General features: G+C 47.6%; 1 long non-coding RNA gene across 1 annotated transcript; it reads left to right on the plus strand.

The window, feature by feature from the left end:
• The first annotated feature begins 2,688 nt into the window (after positions 1-2,688).
• Positions 2,689-5,826, plus strand: LOC140219354 (uncharacterized). Its single transcript, XR_011895567.1, has 3 exons — positions 2,689-2,865; positions 4,161-4,281; positions 5,558-5,826. It is a non-coding gene; the product is annotated as an uncharacterized lncRNA (long non-coding RNA).
• The last annotated feature ends 451 nt before the right edge of the window (positions 5,827-6,277 follow it).

Below are 6,277 nucleotides of genomic sequence, written 5' to 3' on the forward strand. Positions count from 1 at the left end.
TTTTCCGGAAATAGCAGCAACGTGCTGCACCGTACCTTGAACATACGCTTATCCTGTTTCCCCGCAACAGATGTCGTATAGTATAGTGGGGTTTCTTCATGGTTTGGTAGAGGGAAACTACGCTTAATTCTCCAGCCCATATGGCTGCACGGCTTCCTTCCCTTCTCACGTCACCTCCCCCCCTCTATTATATGAAAACTGCTTCTTCTCCCTCTTCTTCTCTCTGCAGTTCTATCTGCGTCCCCCCTTGCTCCTTAGTAGAAGGGGAAGCGCTGCAATTTCTGCACTGCTTCTGAGGGGAGTCACGGATAATTTCGTTTTTTTCCTCTTAAAGGTTACTCATAGGAGGTTTCTTTTCCATAGCCTTTGGTTCCCCCTCTGATTTCAGCTTGACATTCTTTGTCAACTGGCATGCAGCGACCCCGCTCCCTGTCTGGAAGGGGCGCGCGCTACTTTCTTGCGAATTCCATGCAGTTCGGAGAAAGATGGCGCACGGCATCTGGCTAGCGCGAGAGGGGCTTCTCCACTGTCCGCGTCTGACTTCCCCTCCGCACACCGACGACTGAATGGAAGTTTCGCCGAAGGACCCGTGGCCTAAAGCGGGCGAGCCATCTTGACGCTTCCTCTGGAATGCGGCTTCGGCCCTTATCGATGACTAATCGACTCGCACGTGCTCGCCATCCTCACCTCGCGCTTTCACCACCTTTCGAAACATCGCTCATTCCCTTCCCGATTCTATCCAACAAACTCTTTGCACGTGGCTTTGCTCTTGTGCGAAAAAAAAGAAGAAAACAACAACGATGTTTGTACGCTGCACCGCGACATTTATTAGAATTTTTTTTCTTCTTTTGCTTTGTGCAGTTGTCTTAACCCGTACAGCGAAGTAAATGACCAAAAGGTCGGTCAATGCACGCGGTGTTTCACCGCATGGCGCTTAGGCGGTGGAATTTTGATTTCGGCTTAGTTGTGTAAACTTGTCTTGCTTAGCTGCCGGACGTGCTTCAGTTCCACGCTGCGTGCCACTTTGATGCATTTTTATTACAGTTCAAAACAAGGCAAGAATAAAAAGAGAACAGACATCCTCCGTGTTGTCGAGGCATGGCATCCTGCGCGCGCCTTGCTACGTGCGAAAACTTTACGCCGGTGGTTTGTCGCAGGTGCTTTGTGTCTGTTGAGATCTGCACCCTGTGATCTGGGTCAAGCTGAGACAATCACTTTCACCGTTGAAACGTCGCGAAAGCACTGCTAACCCTGGGTCGTTATGTTCGACTAGAAAAGAAATTGCGTGTGCGAAGGAAACGCCTGTCTGTGTGAAGCTTCTATTTTTCCGACTTCAGCACATTTTACATGCCTTTAAGGCAAACATATATTCTCATACAGTTATTTTCCAGCTAAATATTCGTTAGCATAAGGTCAGTTTCGAGTCAGCAGGAGGTTACGTTCACTCTCGGGAATTTGCGCTACCGTCGGTATTGATCTCGCGTGTGGCCTGTAGAATTTACATTCCCGGCCTTCAGTGCCGGAAGGCTGCGATTTAATTATTATCAGTCTGCTTAACTACGTTTGCTTTACGACGTCTACACAAACAGGAACATATCACTCACATTATTTCTTTCTCTGATGTGCTGTATGTAATAAGTGTGCATAACATTGTCCTGTCGGTGCGCAGCAGTGTGAAAAATGTTAGGTTATGTAAGGTTGCGGGTTTTAACGACCACGAGGGACACGAGCGATGTTGACCACGGGCGATGTGGCGCTGTTCACTTTGCAATCCCGAGCCCGGTACACGAGCATTTCTCTTGAATTAAATATCGTAGAATGCGTCCAAGTGGTCGGGAGTCGAACCCATGACCTAGCGGTAAGCAACGCAACGCTATTTATCCACCGAGCGGACTGACTAAGTAGAGCAAATGTGAAATGAAACCAATATGTACGAATACGAGTCTATTCACACAAGTCATTTCCTGTTAACTCGTTTGTGTATCTCATTGTTGGTTTTTTACGCGTAAAAAAGGTCTCTTTTCTTCCTGGTTTAACGGAAAAGTAGGCCCCTACGATTGACAGGCCCTGCTTGCACTTGAGAACTCTCGTCTGTATTTCGTATTCTTACAACCACTTGAAAGAATCAGCTGCAACCCCTCGGCTTCAGCACCCTTGCCCCTTGTAATGTAGCTAACACAACTAATGATTATCGCTTTTTGAACATTTCGACATTTTTTTTAAGATCGTACTCTACACGACCGCTTGACAACCACCACGAGTGCGTCTTTCCATCAAGCATCAGCGGCCATTGTTGCCTCGATGTAAGCCAAGTCGTAGTGTCGAAATGCTGGCTCGAGAAGCATCGCTCCCTCATCTTGTAGTGTTGATCTTTTTCACGTGAATTGACAAGGAAGCGACCACGTGGAGACAAGCGTGACTAAGCGAAAAAGTTCGCCTTGCGCCGGTAGGGGAAAGACAAGCGCTGGCGTCGGGGGTGAAACATCACGTGGGGGAGGGCACGGTATACCACGCGAGGGAGGGAGCCAGCTGAACCAACGAGGGTGTTGGCTGAACTCTGCAGAAGAAACAGTTCTCTCGCTCGCTCTCTCCCTCGTTCAATATCTCGCTCTCTTCTTTCTCGCTTGCTCTCTCTTTCTCTCTCTCTCGTTGTGTTCTAGGGGACCACGTGGTCGAAAGAAAGCATAAAAGGAGAGCACTCGCAGTGCACCACCCTTTTTCTGCACCGGTCGGCCTGCCTGGTCACGGCCGGACTGGACTACGCGCATGGTACGTGCTCCAGTCCGGCCGTGGCCGAGCTTTGCACTTCACCACATTGTGAAGACTGGGCCGCCTAACTGCTTTTCCGTTTCCTACACGCACAAGGTGAGTAACCCATTTGCTACGAAATTTATTCGTATCTTTAGATCGTTCAACGTTATGACATCTTTCGCAAACGCGAGTATGCGGTTTGAGACGCGGCATCTTACGAAATGCCGCACGAGATTTGCGAGAGCGAACGCGTGGTTTCATATTTGGGTTTTCTGTGGTTAAAGGACGCTGGTGTTAGTGGCATTCCTTCCATTGAGGCTAACGTATTTGTGTAGTAATATGCTTTACTGTATTTTTCTACATGTTAGGTGTTATGGGTATCCATAGGTATCCCACGAATGGGGTGACACCTCAATCTGCTGCTGCAGTTTTCTTCTTCTCTTTCATTTTTGCAAACAAGTCCAAACAATTTTGTTTAAAAAAGTGTCCCATAGTAGGCGTTTAAATAATTTTAAAGAAAGCGGATCGAGCCTTACTATTTTAAGTAGCCTACATGCGTTGAGGAAGTCACCTGCGAAGGTTTTAGTGCTGCGTGGACATTTCACAGAACTAAACAAAGTAAAAGGGATCATGGCTTAACTTGCCGACTCTCCGGCAAGTTGTCCCGTTGGTATTTTCTGAGTAAATTTATTGAACCTTGGGCGGGTTGCTGTACATTGCTTGTAATTGTACATTGCAATAATTTCTGTACCTCTGAAGTCGCTGTAGTGGAATGCACCGTATTGTCATCCTGCGCGGAAATACAATATCACGAGTAGTTTTACACTTGGTAAACGGTCCATCGTGTTCTCTCGATGCCGTCGCCTTTCAGAAACATGCCACTTATGCGTGTTTGTTAGGCTGGACTTCGCACTCAATTCTTAGGTTGTCATCGGTTATAATTTCTTCTGACTATTCGTGACCTCATGGTCATCTTTCTCCTATCTTATATCTCTATGCCGGCGCCGGGTAACATGCTAGCGGATTAATCATGGCGCCAACGTCACTGTCTCAATAAACCAAGCATAACATATCCCAAAGTCTACCCATACGTACAAGAGTGCTTCGAGATATTTTCGAACTTGGAGAAGCGGCGACGCAATCTTTGGGTGATGAATAAATAGGGAGGCGGGGAAACAACTCCAGGATGTTGTCGCCAGAGCTGGGGTCATCTATACATGGTCTCGACTGCTCGTAATAATAAAAAAATTTGCTGACGTCGTTTAGAAGTAAGGCGAGGTGCACAGTCGTGACCTGTGCGAATGTAGATCATGGCGTGCGATTACGTTGCCTGGGTAACGTGGAACGGTACGCGGACCTGCCTTGGCGGATCGTCGACTTGTTCTAACAGCTTCGTCTTTAATTTGCAGCATCTGAGCAACGGACATACCCGTATGCTCTCCCCCTGGGGTGCACATGGACACGGCGATCATCGGGACCGTCTTTCATCGGCGCCCCAATCTAAGTGAAGGCAGCTAGACCTCTCTCAAGGTAACTCGTTTCTTCCTCTCCCGCTCCCATGATCTCATCCTCACTGTTAAACGCACTTGTTTAACATTTTGGTAAGCTGCTAGCGCTTACCAAAATGTTAAACAAGTGCGTGAAAAGCAAACAGCTTCTAATTTTGTGTCATACTATTCATTTGCTATCACGTTGTAATACTTGTATGTTTTTACGATAGGGTGCGCTGTATTCCGAGCAGTACAGATAGTTACTTTGCCGTATCTTTGCGTGATGGGTTTATGAAGCACTGAAACATATTGGGCGCGCTGGTGGTCCTACGGTTGCAATGGGAAGCGGCGTAGCCTTCGTCCCGACTATATACAGGGTGAATCAAGTATATTACTAGTCCTTCATTGATAACTAGCGAATCGGTTGAAAAGCAATTGACCGCTCCTTCCAGTCCGTGAAGATGGTCGAACAGCGAAGCTGTGTTAGCTACACTGACTGTTACACCATGAAAGTCAAACTGCGCGATCATTCTGTAATGTAAATCTTTTGTTTCACCAGTCTTTCACCTCATTTTCGATTTTATGTTAGGCAGTTTCTTTCTCCGCAGGAGTGAGCACTACTCGTGGGCTTTCCATAGTTGTAACTGGGATGGAATGTGCGGAACCACTAATCCAAAGCTTCGTTTATTGGGCGCAAGGCCCAGCACTGGAGATGAGGGCGCTGCAATCGTTTTGACGATTGAGGTGACTGCCGGCACTTCTTGCTGTCGAAAGAAGTGCCGGCAGCTACGCGCTCTTAGCACCGCGTTTCAATCGCTGGGCATTGTTGGTTGGCCGCTGACCGGCAGCATAACATTTGTTTCCTTCGCTGCTGTCTGGAATCAATCGTTGATAAATTCCATACCGATCTATATTAGTCGCCGAAAATGCAGTGTCTGACAACCGTAAACGATTAGCGTATAAGATAGCATTCTCACACGGGGAAAGAGGTCACTCATCGCTTTACCCCCGGTTGAGCTCTTTTCCTTTCCCGCTAGGTCACGTGGCCCATCTTTAGGGAATTCCGGCAACGACGGCACAGGGACCGCATAAACAGCTTCGCTGTGAAAAAATTGCGTTACTGTGGAGACACGTGATTACAGGGATAACAAAAGACAAGCAGTGAATCAGATTTCGATGATTCCGTGAGTGAGTGATCAAAGGCGATCGGGACGTGACACTCATGTGGTTACAAAAGTGCTGCGTAGCTGCTCGTTGTAGGTCAGGACAACCGGTCTCTCAACCTCTCATGCCTCGTTTCTACACGTTTTGTGCAGCAGCGAGATTGCCCAACGGGGGACCCTTGGCTTGCTGACTCCACGCCACCTGAGGCTGCCTTCCATGGTCTACAGTGATCTTTGTCCCAGTGCTTCTGGTCTACGGTCTCGACTGCCTACTATGGACTTCAACTTTTTTTTTTTTTTTTGAGAACGTCTTCGAAACCATAACTGCAAGCTCCGTGTCGACGTCATGTTTCCCCAGGGGGACGAAGAATGCAAGCGATTTCAAGTTTACTGAATAAATCCACGACTGTTTGCCCGCCTTTTCTCTGCTATGTTCTTCATAAGGACACTACTTTGTTTTCCGAAAGTGCACTGACGTGCCGGATTTGCGGTAACATATCCCAGTGACTATACACCTGACGCTAAGTGTGGAGCAAACTGAACGTTAGTTTGACATCGCCGAATTTACCGTTGGTTTCAATTATCTGGCCGGTTACTTTCGTGTAATCGATGGCTCTAGATAGACGGGAACGAACATCAACGACGCCCATCTTGCAGACGGCGTCCGCGTCGCGCCGTCAATTTTCTGAAGTAGCGGTCAGTATGGCATGCAGAATCTATGCTGTTATTTTGTTTTACTTATAGCTACTGCAAGAGTATGAAATAAAACCGGGTTGATTGACAAATATCGTTTCCGAAGTGCCAAAATAACAGGTCGCGCTCATAAATCACCGCCAGGCCAGAAATTGCGCAATTCGTAGAAAACTACGTGAG

This window comes from Dermacentor andersoni, chromosome 7 (assembly GCF_023375885.2).
Source record: "Dermacentor andersoni chromosome 7, qqDerAnde1_hic_scaffold, whole genome shotgun sequence".
Classification (NCBI taxonomy): Eukaryota; Metazoa; Arthropoda; class Arachnida; order Ixodida; family Ixodidae; genus Dermacentor; species Dermacentor andersoni.